General features: G+C 43.4%; 1 pseudogene across 1 annotated transcript in view; it reads right to left on the bottom strand.

Moving 5' to 3' along the window:
- Positions 1-713: 713 nt before the first annotated feature.
- Positions 714-27,236, bottom strand: part of LOC306945803 (osteoclast-associated immunoglobulin-like receptor) — a 57,856-nt pseudogene continuing 31,333 nt past the window's right edge. The window contains exon 4 of the transcript in view: positions 714-882. The product of the transcript in view is annotated as an osteoclast-associated immunoglobulin-like receptor (transcript). The remainder of the gene's footprint in view (positions 883-27,236) is intronic.

Here is a 27,236-nt window from a genome sequence, read left to right on the forward strand (position 1 = left end):
TTGCTCATATCTGAGTCCATACAAGGACCCAGTCGGACCGAAAGTGCTGGAAGGAAGCTCGTGCTGCACAGAAGCTGCAAGGAAGTTCAGGCTGCAAAAAGTGCTGCGCTGAAAGAAGCAACCCCGTGCGGAGTCCTGCTTTTCTCTGGATAAGGAACAGCTCCAAGGTGGATGGAATGTACTCAGGGGTCTCCTGAGGGGTTTTTGCAGGGTAGATACAGAATTTGTTAAAATTAGGACTAGTTTGGCTCATTGCCTTTTTGTGGGTTTCGATTTGTGTTTCACACTTGTTGCAGTGTATAGAAAAATGATACAGGATGCTATGAACCGTGCCTTCTTTGTTAATAAGGAAGGGGGAGATGTGGGGAAGATGTAACTGTGAGCAAGTCAGCCAAGAGTCTATCAGACTCCTTGATAGAGCCTATCACCGTGAAACCTTGGGAGTCTGGAGTGTAAGACTGAGAGCAAATGGGCTCTGTTTGTGTCTAAGGGCAAACAGGAGGTTGTGTCTGTATGCACTGTTAACCTTATCACACTTAAGAAACCTTTCATCCTTTATCACTATTGTTTGGGAGAAGCTGGGCCAATTAACTGAGGAGGGGGACAGCACTTTCCTGCTTATAAGTGAATGGTACATGAGATGTGTGTTGAACACCATAAAGCAGAACTATTCGGAGAACGATTCTGATGCGACAAGAAACCGTGCGAGCTCTCTAACTCGGCTGAGCGCCGACAATTGGCGCCCGAACAGGGACCCCAAGCCGGGCCCGACTTGAAGACTGACCGCTCCGGAGCACGCTGAGAAAAGCGTGGCAGGTGCCGAGAAAAACACGGAGCACGCTGAGAGAAGCGTGGCACACGCTGAGAGAAGCGTGGCACACGCTGAGAGAGGGCGCAGAACACGCTGAAAAGCACGGCAGACGCGGAGAGAAGTGCCACAACCTGAGGATTCATCGCCCCGACAGCTCGGAGTGCCTTTCTCCGGACCGTTGCCGTGGGGATTCATGTGAGCTCCGAACAAAAGAACGTCCGAGTTACTTTGCAGATTGTTCTGAAAAAATGGGAAAAGACGGTGCCCGCTGCCGTTTTACAGCAGGTGCTGCTCTGGGCTGCCAAGAGTGACCCCTCGATCGCAAATCAGACCATTTACGACCCCGAAGGAGGGGACCGGGTCGGGGTGAAGCTATGGGACGCTGCTGCTGCGGGTGGTAAGACAGCGTTCGGGGAGCTGCAGACTCGGAGAAAGCTCTTTGAAGCGCTAAAGAGTCACTGAAGATCGCAGTCCGACAGCGCCAGTCTGCCTGAGGGCGAGGGAGAGGCTGGTTGCTCTGCAGATCAGCCCACGATACCATCGGCTGCCCGGCCGCCGCCGTCGGGTGGGATTTTCACTGCCGGAATCAGGTGAACGGGAATGCTCATTTCCCACTGATGACATGGGGGAGAGGAAGAATCTTGGGGATATCCTGTCCTGGTTATTGTCACTGTCTTTGTGATTGGTAAATGCTTATGGCAATGAAAGTGTAAATGTAAATGGCAGATGGAAATGTAATGGTTAATGGTATACGGAGGTGGAATTGTTAACAGTGCACAGAAGTGTGAATGTTAGTGCTGTATGGAAGTGCAAACATCAGTGCTGCATGGAAGTGGAATTAGGAACGGTACATGGAAGCGTAACTGAGGGTACAAATAGTGGAACTGTGAAAAACAAAACAACGAAGACAAAAATCAGCACAAAGTTTAAAGAAGAGCAGCGGGTTAAAATATTCAAGTCTGTGATCTGCTCCAGCCAAAGCAGATCAGTGCCGGCAAGAGAACGCATCCCCACACTGCTCCTCCCCCCGCTGGTAACCAGAACGCAAACGAGGCGTTAATGGCGAGTGGGGACGAAAACAAAAGACTGGAAGCGAGAAGAGCCTTGATCTGCAGAGATGTAGGAAACTCGGTATCCCAGTGTCAGCACGGGAAGCCTGAGGAGGGAGGAGCTGAGAGAAGGGCTCTAGGACCCAGAGATCTCCGCAGGAAGAGCTGGGAGGGGGGGCTGGCAGGGCCCAGGAGGGTTCTGCCCTCACTGAACAGAAGAGCAGCTTGTGCCAAAAGCGGCGCTGCGTCTGGTAACAGATGCGATAGCAGTGAAGGGTGGAGAAAATGAAGCTGAGGAAGGAATGACAGCAAGGTGTGGAATTCGTAGCAAACGCTGAAGCAAAATGTGGTGTTCTTACTGCAGTAAGTGATGAGTTTGTAACCAGACGGGAAACCACTGGCAAAAGTGAGGAGGTTTGCTTTGTTAAACGTTTGCAATCTAGTATAGGAAAACAGGTAGGCATACACAGATTGTTGTACGTGCCAAATTAATCCAAACCTTGACTAGGCATGATTTACTAAAACAACAGTGCCACAGCCCATATACAAAGGTCTGGGCTCTCAGCTGCAGAGGGCAGCAGTAACCTTCCCACTGAAATGTGGCAGGTCTCCCAGTAAAGAAATACTCATGGCTGGACTGTGCATGCGTATTATAAGTGCAGTGCAATGGAGAGCACAGGATACTATGTAAGTATTCAGAACAAGTGAGCTTTCTGTGGACACGCTCAGGGTAGCAGTGGTTCCTGTTCTTCAGGCGGCCGCTCTTGACTCAGTGAATACCAATGCCCTCGTACGTTCACTTTTCTGTGCAGGGAGTAGAAAACAGCAGGAGCTGCTGGCCTGAAGGCTTTGCCATAACTGAGCAACCTGATGTGGCCATAGGTGACCCTGTTCACTGCAGGGGAGTTGGGTCAGATGGCTTTAAAGGTCCCTTCTGACTCAAGCAGGTCTATGATTCTCCCTGCCCCTTTCTGGTAACTGCGTGGCACAAGCCTCACCAATGATGCTGGTACAAAACGTATTACCCAAAGCAGGAGTTTCTGCTCATAAAGTGGGGCAAAACCTGAATTGTCCAGTCTGAAATTTCCTTGCAGTAGCTCAGATCACTCTTGTTCCCCCTTTTAAAGAAGGCAAAGGGGGGGGGGGAAGGGGGGGAAAGGGACGCAAATAAGAAAAAATCAAAAGCCATGCTTAACAAAAGCACGTTTGTGTTTTCCCACGTTTAGATAAACGCTGTCCATCAGTATGTGCAACAATGGAGAAACAGGCTGCAGGAGCTGAAGGCTTTAAATGCCTGGAGAACAGCATCGATGGTAAGTGTTAGGGAAAGATCAAGTACTTCTGTTCCTGACATTGCTTTTCTCTTAAATATCGAGTGAAGGTTTTCTTAGGATTCCCATTTAGGCAGAGCTCAGGGTTCAGACTTCAGCACAGATGATTGTTCTGCACTCAGAGAGTAGACTGAGCCAAAGCAGATACAGATAGAGTCATGAAGCAAACTAGGACAAGGGAGAGGAGAATGAGAGCTCCAGGGGTTTTGGTGATTGCAATTACTTTTTGCCTGTCAGTCAACAGATTCCTGTTTCTAGGGTGTTTGCAGACAGTAGCCTGAGAGCGTTTTGTTTAAAGTAGCCATTGCTCGTGGCCAGCGTTTGGATCAGTTTCTCAGTTACATTCAGTTGGTCGGCACACGTGGGTTTTTGCTTTAAGCGTGGATTGAAAGACACTTGCCTGTGTTGGAATGTAGTTTTCACGGATGTATTTGGAAGTTTTCAGCTCCTTTGGAGAGGGAAACTTAGTGGAGCCACACCACATTTTCAGTATAGGCTGGGATTCCTTTATAAAGAATTTAAGCCTTTCCATAAACAAAACTTTTCCTGCTTAATAGTCTTTAGCCCACAAATGGCCTTGCCTGTAAAGCACAGAGAAAAACAGGCTCCAGCAAGGTGCTGGAGACTACAGCTGTGCATCCAAACAGCACCTGTGCAATAACAAGGGTTGTAAGAAGCTAGAGTCTGCGGCCAAGTTCAGAAGACCTGCATCTGATCAGAGCTGGGTTTCACTGCAAGAGGAGCGAGCTCTGAATATTTCTCCCATCAAAGCACTTCCCCACCAACCTCCTCCCACCTGCTCGCCTCTGTCTAACAAGCTGGAACTAAGAATTTTCAAGTAAGATGTCGCTTTCTTCAAGTGATTTCTGCACCTGTTCACATTACACTAATAACTTCTGCAGAAGCAATAGCTACTTCATAGTAGCTCATGTCTCACCTGGGGAACTGGATTATGTAGCAAGGTGTTCTGGAGAACCTCTTGCCTTCATGTAAGGATGGTGGTTTCTCATTCTCTAATGAACTTTGTTCTTTGGGAATACCTTGAATCAGTACGAGACACTCGAACAAGAGTGATCTGAGCTACTGCAAGGAAATTTCAGACTGGACAATTCAGGTTTTGCCCCACTTTATGAGCAGAAACTCCTGCTTTGGGTAATACGTTTTGTACCTGCATCATTGGTGAGGCCTGTGCCACGCAGTTACCAGAAAGATATATTATAATAATCCTATATAATATATAATATATATATATAATATATAATATAATAATATATAATATATATTATTATATATATTATATATTATATTTTATATATATTATATTATATATAATATAATAATAATATATATAATACTACCTTTTGTAGTGTTCTGTTCTATCCTACTTTAAAGTCCCCACCCCCCTCCCTTTTTTTTTTTTTTTTTTTTTTTCAGTAAGAATCTGTTAATGAAAACTGCTACGATTTTGCTGATTTCCTATGACGTTTTGTAGTGTCATGAAAGCATAAGATCCTAACAACCATAAAACCTTCCTGTATTTATGTACCAGAGTTTGAACTAAAATAAGTTCTATTTTCGTGTGTGCTTCTGCTTATGTGACTTTCTTAGGGAGTTCAACCCATATGGATCTAATGCTTGCAATATCCAGGACTATGAAGCCCTATTTTGTAAGCCCGAAATCATTAGGGAAAACTTGTGCCAAGACATCTGAAGGCACTTCTCCAGAAAATACAGGTGGGCAAAGCACTCTGCGTGTTATCTCTGCCTTTCATCTCTTACCCCGATTCCCTGAGAAGGAAACAAAGGTGCAGAGGCTGAAAGGGAAGCACAGGGCACTCTGGCAGTCCACCAGTAGGGATGCATGAGGGACCGTGGCTGGGCAGCATGCCCACAGAGCCACTTGTCTTGAACTCTGAAAACTACCTGCAAGTCTTTGACTGCAGTGACTCTGAATAGAGCGCTCACCCTTACTACTGAGACACTAACAAGCATTTCACATAGTTACATTTGGTACAGTTGGAGCAAAGGTTCACTCTAGCTTGAGTACATGGAAAACAGGATTTGCTCCCAAGTCCTCCTAGGGTAGCCATAATGGCTGCAATCAAATAAATCAGCGATCTCTACTTGCTGCTGTCTTCCATCCCAAACATTTCACTGTGGGAGGCTAATCAGCTAAGACTACAGATGAGCCTTGAAGAAATTAGCTTAGGAGTTACTGTGCTGTGATCAAGTTACAAAACAAGAGGCTCTAATTCTTGGATTCAAAGTGCATGAAATTGCTATTCAGGGTGAAGAATGATCATTTAGTATACCAACCTACTTGCCTTTCATCTGTCTTCACCACTTTCACCACAAGGCGTACAGAAATGCCATTAGAAATTGACCGATTTCTCAGTTCATACTCAACCTCCTTTTGTAGGACAACAAATACTTAATTGCCACCTCTGGGTTAAGGTATATCGGGGTAGGAAGGGAAATGCTTGGGTATTTCTAATGAAACTTCAAATAGATGGGATTTCATTCACTTTGATAATTTGAAAACTTTCAGCAGAGTGAATAATTTCATCATGCTTTTTTCCTGACCAGGTTTTACTGGTAACATTTTCTCGAAACCAAGGTTTAAATAAAATGACTAAAAATTCATGTGTTTAAGGTTGAAGAAAATAAACAGAGAAAACTTCCGAGTTTACCACCGAGTCTTCTGTCAAGACTCACTGCGCTACGTGAGGTTATGAGCACTACACTCTGGGTTATGGGCAAGCCCTTCCATGAGGCAAATACCGGGAGGAGGACTGTACCTCTCACACAAAGGAGTTACACCAAATTCCAGTATCTTCATTTTTCAAGGCAAGGGGGACTAAGAACTGACATTTCCAGACCAAGTCAGGGAACCGACTGATTAAACACTAATGCAAACTGTCCCTTCTCTGCTATCATCAAGGAGGGACAGCTATATTAAAAGGAGAGCATAATTCTGTTGATTGATTTGTTGAGTCCTCATCTGTTTCTCAAGGTTCTGACCTTACAGTTAGCAGTGAAATACTGAACTCAACTTGCAGTTGGTCCTGAGGTGAGAACAGAAAATACTAGATACAACAATTCAGTCATACTTAGCTTTGTACATGTGGAATTTTAATAAGCTTTCAGCTTTGCTCCTCTTGATGTTTCCTCACTATGAGCGTGAGACAACTCTGCGCTGTGCAGTTCATCAGCAGGATCTGCCTGGGGTGGAAGACCCTTTCCCAGTTCTGGGCCTATTTGAAGCTGACTTTTATTTCTTCTCTCCAAAGTCTCAAGACAAGGCTGAATCCTGTGTTCCTGTATTGTCCTATACTGGTCAAGTGCTCTCATCACCTTATCCAACAGCACGGCCTTAAAAGGGCACAGAACTGTGCAGCAGTTCAGGACATACAGGACTGCTGAATGGGACAGGCAGCTCCAGAGACACCCGGACTTGTCGGTACCAGCAGCAGGAAGCAAGGAGCACCCTGCAGCACCTCAACTTTCATCAGGTGCCTTTATGTGGGGACCTGAGTCAAGTTCCTAGCTCCCATGTGGACACCGACGTAAGGACACCTATGTTCAGGAAAGTAGGTGGCTGGAAATTGAATCTCACTCTTCCTCTTCAATATTGCAGTCTTCTGTACAACGTTTTAATGAGAACAGAAAAAAAATCTGTAAAGATATGATTGAATTGAAATTTGTCACCTTCGCCTGATCTTGAAGAGCACTTTCCAATTTGATACGTGAAGAAGGAAAGACAGTTCAATCACTACAATCTCCACTAGGTCTTTTTTATCTCAATCCATCAAATATTTCAAATCCCCTTTTACATCCTTGGTATTCACCCAACAGCTGATATTAAAATCCACCCCATCTTCATTCTCATTTTCATCTTTACAGATCAAAAGTATCTAAGATAATCGGTGTTCCTGAGCAGATCCCAAGCAGCAGCCCAAATACAAAGTGACGTAGAATAGAAAAAAGTATAGGCAATAACTGTTTCTCCTGCTCTCAGAGAATCACCGAGGTTGGAAAAGACCTGCAAGATCATCACCAACAGTTCTCCCTAAACCACGTCCCTCAACACCAAATCCTTGAAACATTCCTTGAATGCCTCCAGGGTCGGTGACTCCAGCACCTCCTGGGAAGCCCATTCCAGTGCCTGACCACTCTTTCCGAGCAGCAGTATTTCCTAACGTCCAACGTGAACCTCCCCTGGTGCAGCTTGAGGCCATTTCCTCTGGTCGTCTCATTGCTTACATGGGAGAAGAGGCCGAGTCCAGCTCACTGCAACTTCCCTTCAGGTAGTTAGAGAGAGCTGTAAGGTCTCCCCTGAGCCTCCTCTTCAGCAGATCGAACAATCCCGGCTCCCTCAGCCAAGCTGATAACAGCCTACACCACTCTGTCAAAGGGAGGAGCTGCACAATATCATAGCAGGGTAAAATTACTCAAGTTCCCCGATAGGCAGGAAGGCAAATATTAAAACTAAAGTCCAGCTGGATCAAAATAACCAAACATATGATTTTCAATAATACAAATTTTAGTTTCATGATTAGGGAGTCACAAACTTCATGGAAATCAGAAACTAGGAGGATTCACCTCTTCAATAGATTTTACTAACGGTGTTTTATCGTAAAGTTCTGCACTGATATCTCAGGTCTCCTATAAAGCTGCAAGTAAATCTGCCCCTCCAGCAAGTCTGCTACCTTGAACACATCCCATATCACAGTGCGTTTGGGAAGAGTGACAACTGCTAACTCTTCTTGTACACCTGTTTGTGCATTTACCCTGGAGGTCTCCCTTTAAGCAGTAAGCAAACGCTGTCATTGCTTCAGTTGTGTGATGAGATCAATGTCTGAAGCGGCCTGTCTGACAGTGAATCTCTGCTCTGAGGAAGAAGGTCAGATATTACACGGACTTCTTCATCATTCACATCTGTCACTTTTATCTCAATCTGTGTGTAACTGCCTTATTTTGTAGGCTTTTTTTCCCAGCTGCAAAGTTCAAGTCTTTCGCTTCTGCCTTGCCACACATTCCACTGGAGCCACAGATAGGTACAAGATGGGCACCTTATCAGATGTTCCCCCAGACAACAGAGGAGAAGCAGCCAGCACAGCTGCTTCTTCCACGTGGCATTTCTTATCCCCCTTACAGTTCAATAACACAGGAACAACTTCAGCTGGAGGTGAACTGCTTCCTGAAAAGGCATGCTGCTTTGGAAAGAGTACAGCCATACTGCCACATTACGGAGTACAGCATGAACCAAAGATAGCATACACTACAATTCACACTGAGATGTACACACATACTAAATAGGGAATTTTTTAGATGGCTTTCTTAGAGTGACTTCCAGCTTGAGGCAAGGCAAAAATAAGAGATACATGAAATGAATACATAACAAGCATTTCAAGTTAAAACAGAAAAAAGAGCATGGCTCAGATAAGGTCATCTGCAATAGCTTAACAGCTTTTGGAATAATATTCCATGGTGATGATGAAAGACAGATGGAATCCGTGACTCTGATAAATCTTCAGTACTTAGAGATGAGCAAGGAGTACATGAAAATCTTTCAAAATGGAAAGGCTCACTGGTATGCCCTAACCTTTGTCAGCTGCTCCCTTTTAACTATATGCTGATGATCATAAAGACAATTGCCACAGTCTGTTTCAGGCGATGAGTAAATCCATGGAGAATACTCAGTTCTGCAGTGCTGCCTGTCTTGTTACTTTTTTGGCAAAAAAGGCCCGTGGCTGAATGGTGCCTTCAGCACTATACCTGACATTTCCCACGCGAGCCTTGAAAGGAACACATTCTATCATCTTCTTCTCCCTACATGGAACATTCCTTCTTAGCCCAGGTTTTTGATTCAACAGAAGGGGAATGCAAGCTCATCAAATATATGCCTGTAGTATGTGCGGGTACAGCTCTCCTGAGTTCTGAAAAACCACATCTTTCTTCTGCTAAAGGTGGATTTGGCACGCAAATTTGCCCAGAGAATACCAGCTTCTGTCTTTTCCTTCATCATTCTATTCCATTTAGTCAGAGTTGCAGCCAAACAGAGAACGCCACGACCATTGCTACAAACACCTCAAATGAACTGTAACAAGGCAGAAAGAAGATCTGAACTTTAGACTAAGGATGACAGCCCTACCGTTCCTGCCTGAGTTGGTAGCCCCATTATCTGGAAGCAGTTGTGAAGTGAGAACACACATGCACACACAGCTCCAGAAATCAGATTTCCTGCACCATGAACGGACCCCTTTCAACGGTCATTGTTTTCTCAGAACTTGCAACTTTCCACGCTGCAACAAAACATCATCCTTCAACCCAGCAGAGATCTGGGTTGCTTCCTTTATTTTTTGAAAGTGACAGTTGTTATGAGATAAGCAGAGGCCAAGGGGAGAAATTGGACATAGTGCTCATTTTCTGCTGAGCCATACCTGTAACACACTCTGGGATCCTGTTACCTTCTGCAGCAGGTCATTTTTAATTGCCTTATCATAAAATACTTTTTGAAGCACTGAACATTAAGGGATTTAAACCTCTTTAATGCTCCTGGATGGCAATCTCTCAAGGCTCATACTGAGGCCAGCTCCATCTAATCAATAGAATGTGGGCAAAAAAGCAATACCATCAATTAATGACAAGTATTGTAGAGAATATTTGAAACACTTGAAAGAAGACCTCTAGGAGATCTGCATTTCAATAATAAGCCAAAGCAGTAAGTGAGGGAGGAAGGAAGGAAGGAGGGAAGAAAGGAAGGAAGGAAGGAATATTTCTGTTCTTTCCGGGGTAAAGTCATTTATTACTCTCCAAGCAAAAGGTTTTGTACAATGTAATACAGGTAGATACAGGTGTGTGAAATCAAACCTGTACAGGGAAAGGCCCACAACAGCAATCAGATGTGCATAGACTGGGGTAAAGCAATATGAAAACCACGGTATCACTGCACTCAAAAGAAGGTTCATCTTGATTATAGCAAAGTGCTGTCAGCAGCGGTACACACCATGTTGCAAAAACACTGAGGTCTACAATGCAATAGGAGCCAGTCTGGGGAGTGTAATAGCTGTCCTATCCTGAATAACTGCAATTCACAGAAATCTGTCGTTATCTAAGAAACGTGGATAGCAACACCTACGCTCACAGGGGTGAACGGGATCCTTTTAGCTGACTCCAAGATTTTCCTATCAAATTATCTCTAAAGAATGAAGAGCAATCAAGTTCATGTAATTGAGTTTGTTCGGTATGCAGGTATTTGAAAGCAATGCGAGTTAGTTAGACCCTTGGTATCATTAAGGAGTGGTTTCAGATAAGGAAAAGCTGTCCCAAAGCACCACTAAGGAGCTCAGCAACACTTCTGAAATGAGCTGCAGCTTGGACATCAGTGCAGCGGGTCACCCGGGAGGAAATCCCTTCTCATAGCACATTTTGACTGTTCTCACAAATCAGTCAGATAGCCTCCCATCTGTCTTTTCCAAAGGTATTTTCTGCATCCAAGACAAAGACTTGTTATAAAAGCCTGTTAGAATCCTAACAGTTGATCACTGTGGAGTTAATCTATTTTATTCAGGTTTATTTAATAGCTTTTTGCTAGGTTTCAGGGCCTGAACTAAGTGATCTTCATTAGTTTGCAGATACTATGCCTTGTACCTAAGTGCATGTATCTGGAAGTACCCCAGTAGATATCTAAGGTACACGAGCACCAAGAATTTTCCACTATGAATGACAGTGCTTGGAATACCAAATTCATTCTTGCTTACATAAAGCATTTTTTCTAATTCTATTTCATCTGTGTCATCTCTGAAGCTTTGGGAACTTCAGATTCAGAAAAAAAAAATTCATTTGATTTCACATTACTTACATACCAACTGTAATTGCTAAGTTGTTCGGAGTGGCCCACAGCCAAAGAAAATCTTACGTATTTTTCCGTTTCATACATCTGCCTCAGTTTTGAATGGCCTTTTCCATAGAATAACAAAGACTTCTGTGTTTCAGCAAGTCCATCTGTTACAAATTAGACAATTCAGCCGATCTATCTTCTCAGGCTAAGTTTATACTCAGCAGCTTTCCAGGAGTAGTGCCTAAGTGCTCGTGACGGCCAAGCTCAGGGCTGGGCAAGCTGTAGTCAATCACGGTCTCTATCTACTGCAGTTTAACAGTCACATTAAGGTTGAATCAGTCTTCACACAACGAAGCAATGTATTAAAGCTAGACTCAAACTGCAGTAAATCTCAAACGTACAGATGCAGACTTGTGCTCTGACCTGTACAGCATCTGAATGAACGACACAGGGTGAGAGGGTTAGACGCAAGTCCTACAACACTCAGAAAATACAAGACAAAAGTCACAAACCACAGCCAATGAAGGGGATTTTACAGGCTTAGCCTTCTTGCCGTTTGCTGTAGTATGTTTACTTAGCAATCTGAGCATGTACGCAGTTTACAGATGAAAATACTCTTTTTATTCATAATGAAGAGGCATAAAAGAATTCTGAGAACCTTGATCTTGCAGAAGTAACCTCACGAGACTGAAACACTTCAAAAGCGTAGTTGGGGAAGTTTTAAAAATTACATAAGCAACAAGGAAGTTCTTGACTACGTGATCAGATTGAATCAGGGTGGCAATAGATCTCATCAGCTCAGTGTGAAGACGAGGTAGTAGTACTGTCTGGACACCAGAGGAAGGAAAGGACTGCGTGGAAAAGTTTGCACTTTCATAAATGCATGGGAAAAGAAACCAAAAAAAGGAGGAGGAAATGACCAAATCTGAGAATAAGGCAGAGAGAGGAGTGAATACAGCTGAGATTCATCCCAGCAAGAAATAAAATCAGCAAACACTCCAGGCGCAGCAATTATAGCCTGATTATTCTATGGAAACATGGCAATATGCATGAAACATATATATACATGAAACCGTTCTATTAAGCATGTTAAAATAACTGAAAGTAGATTTGTCCCAAGAAAACATATGTAACTAAGCTTCTGCTTGGCTTTCAGACGCACACACATTATTTCTTTGACTTGGAAAGACAAGCATGTGTGATACACTACTGAGTACTGAGTTATTTCAGCTTTCTGGGAGCTGTATACTAATGCTGTGTTGTCAGAAGTCTTGTGAAATGAGGGTTTGATACTCCGACATCAGTAAACAGCATAGTGCTACTGATCTGTAACCTCTCAGCAGCAAAATGGAGAAATCCATGTGATCGATTCAGCGTCTGTGAGGAGAAGCAACACCTTTTAATACGCCACCTCAGAGAGCTGGCAGCAAAAATAGACAAATTTTATTTTACCTGCTTCATCAAAGTAGATACAATGGAATTTGTTTGAGAGAAGAATGAACTCCTTTATATTGCAGATGGAAGGACAGACCCTGCCAGTACAAATCTACATGAATACATGGCAGAATACCTTACCCATGAGCAGATAACTCTTTTCTTAAAAGCGCAACTTTTGTCACTCTTGACAGCAATACCTGAAATGCAGTTTGTGAGTCTTGGAAAAGGAAGGCAGACGGAAAAAAGACACCGTTTAGTCTGGATTTGATTAACATTACTCTGTTGCTCTCAGTTGGTTGCAGAACTTAACTTCTACAATGACAGGGGGCGTCACTGACACTTGGCATCATATCTCTTTGAAATTCTAGGCCCCTTTCAGTCAAATTTGGCAGAGAGGAAAAGAGTTTTCAAAATGTTGTTTTTTTTTTTTTTTTTTTTTTTTTAATTTATTGAAGAGGATAATGATCCAGTTGTAGCAATGACATATTTCTATTTGAAAAGTGAGTCATAGTGGTATTCCCCACGATCTATTTTTCAGCGTTTTTCAGACTTCACATATAGGAACTTCCTACCAGGTCAGTGACAGGCGAACACAGCTCCAACACATAGCTGATCTCTGTGAAGGATAAAATGCACACAAGGCATGCGATTCTGAAATTCAAAGGAGATTTCAAATGGTTGTATTTCAGTATGCTTAAATAATGTTCTACCTATTCTGCACTTCCTTAGAAAAATCTGAAATCTATTTTTCAGTAATTATCTCTTTTTCATTTAAGAAGACCTTCCAATAATTCATAAGCTTTACCTTCATTATCCCGTGCTCATTTTTATAGTTCCTCATTGCAGAAAACTGATGTGGCCCAATTGGATTACCAAGGTAAAATCAAGCATCTGTAAACAAGGGTAGGAATATCAGATGAAAAGCCAGAAATGTAGTTGAAAGGCAGGCAGTGCCCAGGGATTTGAGATACAGGACACAGACTTCACCCAACTGCACACGCTACTGCAACTGAAGGGCATGGGAAGCCTCTTCAGCCCTCTGATTACTATTAAACCTTGCGAGAGGAGATCCTCATGGAAAAGAAATTAGCCTCAAGCCAATTACAAATGAAAATCCTTTCATTCAGCTGCCTTTGCCATGCTGTCCAGATATTCTCTCCCAGATAACAATAATTTTTCTGAAAGTATGATTTTAAGCCTTATTTTCTTTTCCACTAAAAGCTTCTACTGGGAGAAGGGAAATTCTGATCTTTCTGTTGGCATTACGTTTGTCTGCAGGGCCCATAATATGACTTAATTGCATATCAGGGCACAGATTCCCATTGCTCTGGCCCCATACCATCCCTTTGAGCAGTGCGTTAAATGCAGCACATTTCAGATCAAAAGCCAGGTGCCTTCACCATGCAACCCCTACTGTGAGTGCCTCACAGAACATGAATTCCTGTATGACTGCAATGCACCCTGAGCCTTCTGAGTCCATAGGATGGCACTGTGTAGGCCTCTCATGCTGCTGCTGAGACCTTCAGCTCCAATTCTATCTGATCCAGACTGAATCTTCCTCGTTCATTTGTCAGTCCATCACCAAGAAAAAGCCCAGTCCCTCTGCAAGCAGATGCAACAAGGGAACCCCAGGTTATGAAGGCAATATTTACATCCAGATGAAGTTTCTCACTTTTACTTAGGGCCAGCCTGACTTCCTTGCTGGCATCCCAGTCGTCCCACTGCCAAGGCCCGTCACCTCTTCTGGAAAACGCAAGTGCAGCAGTGCTTCTTCCTTGGCAGGGGACAGGTAACAGGAGGAGGCCCCTGGCCTCACCCCATCATCAGTCACATAAGACCCCTTCACAGGAGTTGGGGTAGCTGTCCTCTTGGCTCTGTGGTGGTCAGAAACAGACCTAAACAGCGCTGTCTACAGTTAGAAATGCCTCCAGCTCCCAGGATGATGTCCTTCAAATTGCTCTCCCAAAAAGCACTTCCAGACAGTAAGCCCCAGTAACAGCAGAGGTCTGTCTCTTCAATGGTTTGTATCATATCTGATCATAAATTGATAATCATAAATTAAATAAAATATCTCCATGGCTTTACCTTCTCCAATCAAAACGGAAAGGACTCATAGCCCCTTACAGTGAGGGTTATCTAGTTAGGTTTTATATACCAAGTGCTCGGGAAAACTGTAGCAATTACTAACAGTACAAAAAGAAATTTGAGATAATCATAGCTGGCTAATACATTGTAGCTATGTAAAGAATGGAGGAGAGGCAGAATTCAGAAAGTTTTCAGAAATAGTTCAAAGACGTTAAAAAAGGTTTCTTGCTAGGCTTCAACCCTTGACAGAGCTACAGACAATTTCTATGTATGTTTTGTGATTCCTGCCAGTGGTTTCCCGTCTGGTTACAAACTCATCACTTACTGCAGTAAGAACACCACATTTTGCTTCAGCGTTTGCTACGAATTCCACACCTTGCTGTCATTCCTTCCTCAGCTTCATTTTCTCCACCCTTCACTGCTATCGCATCTGTTACCAGACGCAGCGCCGCTTTTGGCACAAGCTGCTCTTCTGTTCAGTGAGGGCAGAACCCTCCTGGGCCCTGCCAGCCCCCCCTCCCAGCTCTTCCTGCGGAGATCTCTGGGTCCTAGAGCCCTTCTCTCAGCTCCTCCCTCCTCAGGCTTCCCGTGCTGACACTGGGATACCGAGTTTCCTACATCTCTGCAGATCAAGGCTCTTCTCGCTTCCAGTCTTTTGTTTTCGTCCCCACTCGCCATTAACGCCTCGTTTGCGTTCTGGTTACCAGCGGGGGGAGGAGCAGTGTGGGGATGCGTTCTCTTGCCGGCACTGATCTGCTTTGGCTGGAGCAGATCACAGACTTGAATATTTTAACCCGCTGCTCTTCTTTAAACGTTGTGCTGATTTTTGTCTTCGTTGTTTTGTTTTTCACAGTTCCACTATTTGTACCCTCAGTTACGCTTCCATGTACCGTTCCTAATTCCACTTCCATGCAGCACTGATGTTTGCACTTCCATACAGCACTAACATTCACACTTCTGTGCACTGTTAACAATTCCACCTCCGTATACCATTAACCATTACATTTCCATCTGCCATTTACATTTACACTTTCATTGCCATAAGCATTTACCAATCACAAAGACAGTGACAATAACCAGGACAGGATATCCCCAAGATTCTTCCTCTCCCCCATGTCATCAGTGGGAAATGAGCATTCCCGTTCACCTGATTCCGGCAGTGAAAATCCCACCCGACGGCGGCGGCCGGGCAGCCGATGGTATCGTGGGCTGATCTGCAGAGCAACCAGCCTCTCCCTCGCCCTCAGGCAGACTGGCGCTGTCGGACTGCGATCTTCAGTGACTCTTTAGCGCTTCAAAGAGCTTTCTCCGAGTCTGCAGCTCCCCGAACGCTGTCTTACCACCCGCAGCAGCAGCGTCCCATAGCTTCACCCCGACCCGGTCCCCTCCTTCGGGGTCGTAAATGGTCTGATTTGCGATCGAGGGGTCACTCTTGGCAGCCCAGAGCAGCACCTGCTGTAAAACGGCAGCGGGCACCGTCTTTTCCCATTTTTTCAGAACAATCTGCAAAGTAACTCGGACGTTCTTTTGTTCGGAGCTCACATGAATCCCCACGGCAACGGTCCGGAGAAAGGCACTCCGAGCTGTCGGGGCGATGAATCCTCAGGTTGTGGCACTTCTCTCCGCGTCTGCCGTGCTTCTCAGCGTGTTCTGCGCCCTTTCTCAGCGTGTGCCACGCTTCTCTCAGCGTGTGCCACGCTTCTCTCAGCGTGTGCCACGCTTCTCTCAGCGTGCTCCGTGTTTTTCTCGGCACCTGCCACGCTTTTCTCAGCGTGCTCCGGAGCGGTCAGTCTTCAAGTCGGGCCCGGCTTGGGGTCCCTGTTCGGGCGCCAATTGTCGGCGCTCAGCCGAGTTCTGCTTTATGAATAGTTCTGCTTTATGGCGTTCAACACACATCTCATGTACCATTCACTTATAAGCAGGAAAATGCTGTCCCCCTCCTCAGTTAATTGGCCCAGCTTCTCCCAAACAATAGTGATAAAGGATGAAAGGTTTCTTAAGTGTGATAAGGTTAACAGTGCATACAGACACAACCTCCTGTTTGCCCTTAGACACAAACAGAGCCCATTTGCTCTCAGTCTTACACTCCAGACTCCCAAGGTTTCACGGTGATAGGCTCTATCAAGGAGTCTGATAGACTCTTGGCTGACTTGCTCACAGTTACATCTTCCCCCACATCTCCCCCTTCCTTATTAACAAAGAAGGCACGGTTCATAGCATCCTGTATCATTTTTCTATACACTGCAACAAGTGTGAAACACAAATCGAAACCCACAAAAAGGCAATGAGCCAAACTAGTCCTAATTTTAACAAATTCTGTATCTACCCTGCAAAAACCCCTCAGGAGACCCCTGAGTACATTCCATCCACCTTGGAGCTGTTCCTTATCCAGAGAAAAGCAGGACTCCGCACGGGGTTGCTTCTTTCAGCGCAGCACTTTTTGCAGCCTGAACTTCCTTGCAGCTTCTGTGCAGCACGAGCTTCCTTCCAGCACTCTCGGTCCGACTGGGTCCTTGTATGGACTCAGATATGAGCAATCCACATTGTTTATTATAGGTTCTCACAAAGCTGATGTACCTTCACAAGTTTCCTTTTGTAGTGTTCTGTTCTATCCTACTTTAAAGTCCCCACCCCCCTCCCTTTTTTTTTTTTTTTTTTTTTTTAGTAAGAATCTGTTAATGAAAACTGCTACGATTTTGCTGATTTCCTATGACGTTTTGTAGTGTCATGAAAGCATAAGATCCTAACAACCATAAAACCTTCCTGTATTTATGTACCAGAGTTTGAACTAAAATAAGTTCTATTTTCGTGTGTGCTTCTGCTTATGTGACTTTCTTAGGGAGTTCAACCCATATGGATCTAATGCTTGCAATATCCAGGACTATGAAGCCCTATTTTGTAAGCCCGAAGTCATTAGGGAAAACTTGTGCCAAGACATCTGAAGGCACTTCTCCAGAAAATACAGGTGGGCAAAGCACTCTGCGTGTTATCTCTGCCTTTCATCTCTTACCCCGATTCCCTGAGAAGGAAACAAAGGTGCAGAGGCTGAAAGGGAAGCACAGGGCATTCTGGCAGTCCACCAGTAGGGATGCATGAGGGACCGTGGCTGGGCAGCATGCCCACAGAGCCACTTGTCTTGAACTCTGAAAACTACCTGCAAGTCTTTGACTGCAGTGACTCTGAATAGAGCGCTCACCCTTACTACTGAGACACTAACAAGCATTTCACATAGTTACATTTGGTACAGTTGGAGCAAAGGTTCACTCTAGCTTGAGTACATGGAAAACAGGATTTGCTCCCAAGTCCTCCTAGGGTAGCCATAATGGCTGCAATCAAATAAATCAGCGATCTCTACTTGCTGCTGTCTTCCATCCCAAACATTTCACTGTGGGAGGCTAATCAGCTAAGACTACAGATGAGCCTTGAAGAAATTAGCTTAGGAGTTACTGTGCTGTGATCAAGTTACAAAACAAGAGGCTCTAATTCTTGGATTCAAAGTGCATGAAATTGCTATTCAGGGTGAAGAATGATCATTTCATATACCAACCTACTTGCCTTTCATCTGTCTTCACCACTTTCACCACAAGGCGTACAGAAATGCCATTAGAAATTGACCGATTTCTCAGTTCATACTCAACCTCCTTTTGTAGGACAACAAATACTTAATTGCCACCTCTGGGTTAAGGTATATCGGGGTAGGAAGGGAAATGCTTGGGTATTTCTAATGAAACTTCAAATAGATGGGATTTCATTCACCTTCATAATTTGAAAACTTTCAGCAGAGTGAATAATTTCATCATGCTTTTTTCCTGACCAGGTTTTACTGGTAACATTTTCTCGAAACCAAGGTTTAAATAAAATGACTAAAAATTCATGTGTTTAAGGTTGAAGAAAATAAACAGAGAAAACTTCCGAGTTTACCACCGAGTCTTCTGTCAAGACTCACTGCGCTACGTGAGGTTATGAGCACTACACTCTGGGTTATGAGCAAGCCCTTCCATGAGGCAAATACTGGGAGGAGGACTGTACCTCTCACACAAAGGAGTTACACCAAATTCCAGTATCTTCATTTTTCAAGGCAAGGGGGACTAAGAACTGACATTTCCAGACCAAGTCAGGGAACCGACTGATTAAACACTAATGCAAACTGTCCCTTCTCTGCTATCATCAAGGAGGGACAGCTATATTAAAAGGAGAGCATAATTCTGTTGATTGATTTGTTGAGTCCTCATCTGTTTCTCAAGGTTCTGACCTTACAGTTAGCAGTGAAATACTGAACTCTACTTGCAGTTGGTCCTGAGGTGAGAACAGAAAATACTAGATACAACAATTCAGTCATACTTAGCTTTGTACATGTGGAATTTTAATATATTCTTCGTATCCTTAAAAGATTTCTGTGTTCATGTGTATCTCCCACACACACATCTACTCAAAGAAACCTTGAAGAGCATCTGTTTAATCACTGATATTCTGGGTAAACTAGCCAGCTTCATATACATTCTTTTCTTATAGGCAGCATACAACCCACCGCTGACAGAAGAGTAGCTTCCCGCTGATGAACTGAATCACCTGGTTGCCTCATTGGTCCTAGTACAGATCTGTAATTATTATCGTTGGCAATCTAGTAACATTAGTCTAGAGACTGATTACGCTAAAGTTAAACTTGGAGAATTGGATGTCATGGGGCTCTCTGACTTCACATCCACGATATACACCTTTTAAACATTTCTGAAGTGCTTTCTTTTATGAGCATTTGTCTGTTTCATCTTACAGGTGAGAAGTCCAGATTTACCGTCAAATAGGTTCTCCTGCAGTGCACAGCTGTTCCTTGCACTGCCTTTTGGCCAGGATCTTGCATTCTCGGGGGACTCGGAGCAAAGTAATTTGTGTAAAACTAAGCAGATTAACATTTAACTCTCTTTCAGGCAAAGCCCCTGACCATGAGGCTTTCAGCTTTGCTCCTCTTGATGTTTCCTCACTATGAGCGTGAGACAACTCTGCGCTGTGCAGTTCATCAGCAGGATCTGCCTGGGGTGGAAGACCCTTTCCCAGTTCTGGGCCTATTTGAAGCTGACTTTTATTTCTTCTCTCCAAAGTCTCAAGACAAGGCTGAATCCTGTGTTCCTGTATTGTCCTATACTGGTCAAGTGCTCTCATCACCTTATCCAACAGCACGGCCTTAAAAGGGCACAGAACTGTGCAGCAGTTCAGGACATACAGGACTGCTGAATGGGACAGGCAGCTCCAGAGACACCCGGACTTGTCGGTACCAGCAGCAGGAAGCAAGGAGCACCCTGCAGCACCTCAACTTTCATCAGGTGCCTTTATGTGGGGACCTGAGTCAAGTTCCTAGCTCCCATGTGGACACCAACGTAAGGACACCTATGTTCAGGAAAGTAGGTGGCTGGAAATTGAATCTCACTCTTCCTCTTCAATATTGCAGTCTTCTGTACAACGTTTTTATGAGAACAGAAAAAAATCTGTAAAGATATGATTGAATTGAAATTTGTCACCTTCGCCTGATCTTGAAGAGCACTTTCCAATTTGATACGTGAAGAAGGAAAGACAGTTCAATCCCTACAATCTCCACTAGGTCTTTTTTATCTCAATCCATCAAATATTTCAAATCCCTTTTTACATCCTTGGTATTCACCCAATAGCTGATATTAAAATCCACCCCATCTTCATTCTCATTTTCATCTTTACAGATCAAAAGTATCTAAGATAATCGGTGTTCCTGAGCAGATCCCAAGCAGCAGCCCAAATACAAAGTGACGTAGAATAGAAAAAAGTATAGGCAATAACTGTTTCTCCTGCTCTCAGAGAATCACCGAGGTTGGAAAAGACCTGCAAGATCATCACCAACAGTTCTCCCTAAACCACGTCCCTCAACACCAAATCCTTGAAACATTCCTTGAATGCCTCCAGGGTCGGTGACTCCAGCACCTCCTGGGAAGCCCATTCCAGTGCCTGACCACTCTTTCCGAGCAGCAGTATTTCCTAACGTCCAACGTGAATCTCCCCTGGTGCAGCTTGAGGCCATTTCCTCTGGTCGTCTCACTGCTTACATGGGAGAAGAGGCCGAGTCCAGCTCACTGCAACTTCCCTTCAGGTAGTTAGAGAGAGCTGTAAGGTCTCCCCTGAGCCTCCTCTTCAGCAGATCGAACAATCCCGGCTCCCTCAGCCAAGCTGATAACAGCCTACACCACTCTGTCAAAGGGAGGAGCTGCACAATATCATAGCAGGGTAAAATTACTCAAGTTCCCCGATAGGCAGGAAGGTAAATATTAAAACTAAAGTCCAGCTGGATCAAAATAACCAAACATATGATTTTCAATAATACAAATTTTAGTTTCATGATTAGGGAGTCACAAACTTCATGGAAATCAGAAACTAGGAGGATTCACCTCTTCAATAGATTTTACTAACGGTGTTTTATCGTGAAGTTCTGCACTGATATCTCAGGTCTCCTATAAAGCTGCAAGTAAATCTGCCCCTCCAGCAAGTCTGCTACCTTGAACACATCCCATATCACAGTGCGTTTGGGAAGAGTGACAACTGCTAACTCTTCTTGTACACCTGTTTGTGCATTTACCCTGGAGGTCTCCCTTTAAGCAGTAAGCAAACGCTGTCATTGCTTCAGCTGTGTGATGAGATCAATGTCTGAAGCGGCCTGTCTGACAGTGAATCTCTGCTCTGAGGAAGAAGGTCAGATATTACACGGACTTCTTCATCATTCACATCTGTCGCTTTTATCTCAATCTGTGTGTAACTGCCTTATTTTGTAGGCTTTTTTTCCCAGCTGCAAAGTTCAAGTCTTTCGCTTCTGCCTTGCCTCACATTCCACTGGAGCCACAGATAGGTACAAGATGGGCACCTTATCAGATGTTCCCCCAGACAACAGAGGAGAAGCAGCCAGCACAGCTGCTTCTTCCACGTGGCATTTCTTATCCCCCTTACAGTTCAATAACACAGGAACAACTTCAGCTGGAGGTGAACTGCTTCCTGAAAAGGCATGCTGCTTTGGAAAGAGTACAGCCATACTGCCACATTACGGAGTACAGCATGAACCAAAGATAGCATACACTACAATTCACACTGAGATGTACACACATACTAAATAGGGAATTTTTTAGATGGCTTTCTTAGAGTGACTTCCAGCTTGAGGCAAGGCAAAAATAAGAGATACATGAAATGAATACATAACAAGCATTTCAAGTTAGAACAGAAAAAAGAGCATGGCTCAGATAAGGTCATTTGCAATAGCTTAACAGCTTTTGGAATAATATTCCATGGTGATGATGAAAGACAGATGGAATCCGTGACTCTGATAAATCTTCAGTACTTAGAGATGAGCAAGGAGTACATGAAAATCTTTCAAAATGGAAAGGCTCACTGGTATGCCCTTACCTTTGTCAGCTGCTCCCTTTTAACTATATGCTGATGATCACAAAGACAATTGCCACAGTCTGTTTCAGGCGATGAGTAAATCCATGGAGAATACTCAGTTCTGCAGTGCTGCCTGTCTTGTTACTTTTTTGGCAAAAAAGGCCCGTGGCTGAATGGTGCCTTCAGCACTATACCTGACATTTCCCACGCGAGCCTTGAAAGGAACACGTTCTATCATCTTCTTCTCCCTACATGGAACATTCCTTCTTAGCCCAGGTTTTTGATTCAATAGAAGGGGAATGCAAGCTCATCAAATATATGCCTGTAGTATGTGCGGGTACAGCTCTCCTGAGTTCTGAAAAACCACATCTTTCTTCTGCTAAAGGTGGATTTGGCACGCAAATTTGCCCAGAGAATACCAGCTTCTGTCTTTTCCTTCATCATTCTATTCCATTTAGTCAGAGTTGCAGCCAAACAGAGAACGCCACGACCATTGCTACAAACACCTCAAATGAACTGTAACAAGGCAGAAAGAAGATCTGGACTTTAGTCTAAGGATGACAGCCCTACCGTTCCTGCCTGAGTTGGTAGCCCCATTATCTGGAAGCAGTTGTGAAGTGAGAACACACATGCACACACAGCTCCAGAAATCAGATTTCCTGCACCATGAACGGACCCCTTTCAACAGTCATTGTTTTCTCAGAACTTGCAACTTTCCACGCTGCAACAAAACATCATCCTTCAACCCAGCAGAGATCTGGGTTGCTTCCTTTATTTTTTGAAAGTGACAGTTGTTATGAGATAAGCAGAGGCCAAGGGGAGAAATTGGATATAGTGCTCATTTTCTGCTGAGCCATACCTGTAACACACTCTGGGATCCTGTTACCTTCTGCAGCAGGTCATTTTTAATTGCCTTATCATAAAATACTTTTTGAAGCACTGAACATTAAGGGATTTAAACCTCTTTAATGCTCCTGGATGGTGATCTCTCAAGGCTCATACTGAGGCCAGCTCCATCTAATAAATAGAATGTGGGCAAAAAAGCAATACCATCAATTAATGACAAGTATTGTAGAGAATATTTGAAACACTTGAAAGAAGACCTCTAGGAGATCTGCATTTCAATAATAAGCCAAACCAGTAAGTGAGGGAGGAAGGAAGGAAGGAGGGAAGAAAGGAAGGAAGGAAGGAATATTTCTGTTCTTTCCGGGGTAAAGTCATTTATTACTCTCCAAGCAAAAGGTTTTGTACAATGTAATACAGGTAGATACAGGTGTGTGAAATCAAACCTGTACAGGGAAAGGCCCACAACAGCAATCAGATGTGCATAGACTGGGGTAAAGCAATATGAAAACCATGGTATCACTGCACTCAAAAGAAGGTTCATCTTGAATATAGCAAAGTGCTGTCAGCAGCGGTACACACAATGTTGCAAAAACACTGAGGTCTACAATGCAATAGGAGCCAGTCTGGGGAGTGTAATAGCTGTCCTATCCTGAATAACTGCAATTCACAGAAATCTGTCGTTATCTAAGAAACGTGGATAGCAACACCTACGCTCACAGGGGTGAATGGGATCCTTTTAGCTGACTCCAAGATTTTCCGATCAAATTATCTCTAAAGAATGAAGAGCAATCATGTTCATGTAATTGAGTTTGTTCGGTATGCAGGTATTTGAAAGCAATGCGAGTTAGTTAGACCCTTGGTATCATTAAGGAGTGGTTTCAGATAAGGAAAAGCTGTCCCAAAGCACCACTAAGGAGCTCAGCAACACTTCTGAAATGAGCTGCAGCTTGGACATCAGTGCAGCGGGTCACACGGGAGGAAATCCCTTCTCATAGCACATTTTGACTGTTCTCACAAATCAGTCAGATAGCCTCCCATCTGTCTTTTCCAAAGGTATTTTCTGCATCCAAGACAAAGACTTGTTATAAAAGCCTGTTAGAATCCTAACAGTTGATCACTGTGGAGTTAATCTATTTTATTCAGGTTTATTTAATAGCTTTTTGCTAGGTTTCAGTGCCTGAACTAAGTGATTTTCATTAGTTTGCAGATACTATGCCTTGTACCTAAGTGCATGTATCTGGAAGTACCCCAGTAGATATCTAAGGTACACGAGCACCAAGAATTTTCCACTATGAATGACAGTGCTTGGAATACCAAATTCATTCTTGCTTACATAAAGCATTTTTTCTAATTCTATTTCATCTGTGTCATCTCTGAAGCTTTGGAAACTTCAGATTCAGAAAAAAAAAAATTCATCTGATTTCACATTACTTACATACCAACTGTAATTGCTAAGTTGTTCTGAGTGGCCCACAGCCAAAGAAAATCTTACGTATTTTTCCGTTTCATACATCTGCCTCAGTTTTGAATGGCCTTTTCCATAGAATAACAAAGACTTCTGTGTTTCAGCAAGTCCATCTGTTACAAATTAGACAATTCAGCCGATCTATCTTCTCAGGCTAAGTTTATACTCAGCAGCTTTCCAGGAGTAGTGCCTAAGTGCTCGTGACGGCCAAGCTCAGGGCTGGGCAAGCTGTAGTCAATCACGGTCTCTATCTACTGCAGTTTAACAGTCACATTAAGGTTGAATCAGTCTTCACACAATGAAGCAATGTATTAAAGCTAGACTCAAACTGCAGTAAATCTCAAACGTACAGATGCAGACTTGTGCTCTGACCTGTACAGCATCTGAATGAACGACACAGGGTGAGAGGGTTAGACGCAAGTCCTACAAAACTCAGAAAATACAAGACCAAAGTCACAAACCACAGCCAATGAAGGGGATTTTACAGGCTTAGCCTTCTTGCTGTTTGCTGTAGTATGTTTACTTAGCAATCTGAGCATGTATGCAGTTTACAGATGAAAATACTCTTTTTATTCATAATGAAGAGGCATAAAAGAATTCTGAGAACCTTGATCTTGCAGAAGTAACCTCACGAGACTGAAACACTTCAAAAGCATAGTTGGGGAAGTTTTAAAAATTACATAAGCAACAAGGAAGTTCTTGACTACGTGATCAGATTGAATCAGGGTGGCAATAGATCTCATCAGCTCAGTGTGAAGACGAGGTAGTAGTACTGTCTGGACACCAGAGGAAGGAAAGGACTGCGTGGAAAAGTTTGCACTTTCATAAATGCATGGGAAAAGAAACCAAAAAAAGGAGGAGGAAATGACCAAATCTGAGAATAAGGCAGAGAGAGGAGTGAATACAGCTGAGATTCATCCCAGCAAGAAATAAAATCAGCAAACACTCCAGGCGCAGCAATTATAGCCTGATTATTCTATGGAAACATGGCAATATGCATGAAACATATATATACATGAAACCGTTCTATTAAGCATGTTAAAATAACTGAAAGTAGATTTGTCCCAAGAAAACATATGTAACTAAGCTTCTGCTTGGCTTTCAGACGCACACACATTATTTCTTTGACTTGGAAAGACAAGCATGTGTGATACACTACTGAGTACTGAGTTATTTCAGCTTTCTGGGAGCTGTATACTAATGCTGTGTTGTCAGAAGTCTTCTGAAATGAGGGTTTGATACTCCGACATCAGTAAACAGCATAGTGCTACTGATCTGTAACCTCTCAGCAGCAAAATGGAGAAATCCATGTGATCGATTCAGCGTCTGTGAGGAGAAGCAACACCTTTTAATACGCCACCTCAGAGAGCTGGCAGCAAAAATAGACAAATTTTATTTTACCTGCTTCATCAAAGTACATACAATGGAATTTGTTTGAGAGAAGAATGAACTCCTTTATATTGCAGATGGAAGGACAGACCCTGCCAGTACAAATCTACATGAATACATGGCAGAATACCTTACCCATGAGCAGATAACTCTTTTCTTAAAAGCGCAACTTTTGTCACTCTTGACAGCAATACCTGAAATGCAGTTTGTGAGTCTTGGAAAAGGAAGGCAGACGGAAAAAAGACACCGTTTAGTCTGGATTTGATTAACATTACTCTGTTGCTCTCAGTTGGTTGCAGAACTTAACTTCTACAATGACAGGGGGCGTCACTGACACTTGGCATCATATCTCTTTGAAATTCTAGGCCCCTTTCAGTCAAATTTGGCAGAGAGGAAAAGAGTTTTCAAAATGTTGGTTTTTTTTTTTTTTTTTTTTTTTTAATTTATTGAAGAGGATAATGATCCAGTTGTAGCAATGACATATTTCTATTTGAAAAGTGAGTCATAGTGGTATTCCCCACGATCTATTTTTCAGCGTTTTTCAGACTTCACATATAGGAACTTCCTACCAGGTCAGTGACAGGCGAACACAGCTCCAACACATAGCTGATCTCTGTGAAGGATAAAATGCACACAAGGCATGCGATTCTGAAATTCAAAGGAGATTTCAAATGGTTGTATTTCAGTATGCTTAAATAATGTTCTACCTATTCTGCACTTCCTTAGAAAAATCTGAAATCTATTTTTCAGTAATTATCTCTTTTTCATTTAAGAAGACCTTCCAATAATTCATAAGCTTTACCTTCATTATCCCGTGCTCATTTTTATAGTTCCTCATTGCAGAAAACTGATGTGGCCCAATTGGATTACCAAGGTAAAATCAAGCATCTGTAAACAAGGGTAGGAATATCAGATGAAAAGCCAGAAATGTAGTTGAAAGGCAGGCAGTGCCCAGGGATTTGAGATACAGGACACAGACTTCACCCAACTGCACACGCTACTGCAACTGAAGGGCATGGGAAGCCTCTTCAGCCCTCTGATTACTATTAAACCTTGCGAGAGGAGATCCTCATGGAAAAGAAATTAGCCTCAAGCCAATTACAAATGAAAATCCTTTCATTCAGCTGCCTTTGCCATGCTGTCCAGATATTCTCTCCCAGATAACAATAATTTTTCTGAAAGTATGATTTTAAGCCTTATTTTCTTTTCCACTAAAAGCTTCTACTGGGAGAAGGGAAATTCTGATCTTTCTGTTGGCATTACGTTTGTCTGCAGGGCCCATAATATGACTTAATTGCATATCAGGGCACAGATTCCCATTGCTCTGGCCCCATACCATCCCTTTGAGCAGTGCGTTAAATGCAGCACATTTCAGATCAAAAGCCAGATGCCTTCCCCATGCAACCCCTACTGTGAGTGCCTCACAGAACATGAATTCCTGTATGACTGCAATGCACCCTGAGCCTTCTGAGTCCATAGGATGGCACTGTGTAGGCCTCTCATGCTGCTGCTGAGACCTTCAGCTCCAATTCTATCTGATCCAGACTGAATCTTCCTCGTTCATTTGTCAGTCCATCACCAAGAAAAAGCC

The sequence above is a fragment of the Tetrao urogallus genome, assembly GCF_951394365.1.
Source record: "Tetrao urogallus genome assembly, chromosome: 4".
NCBI classification, from domain to species: domain Eukaryota; kingdom Metazoa; phylum Chordata; class Aves; order Galliformes; family Phasianidae; genus Tetrao; species Tetrao urogallus.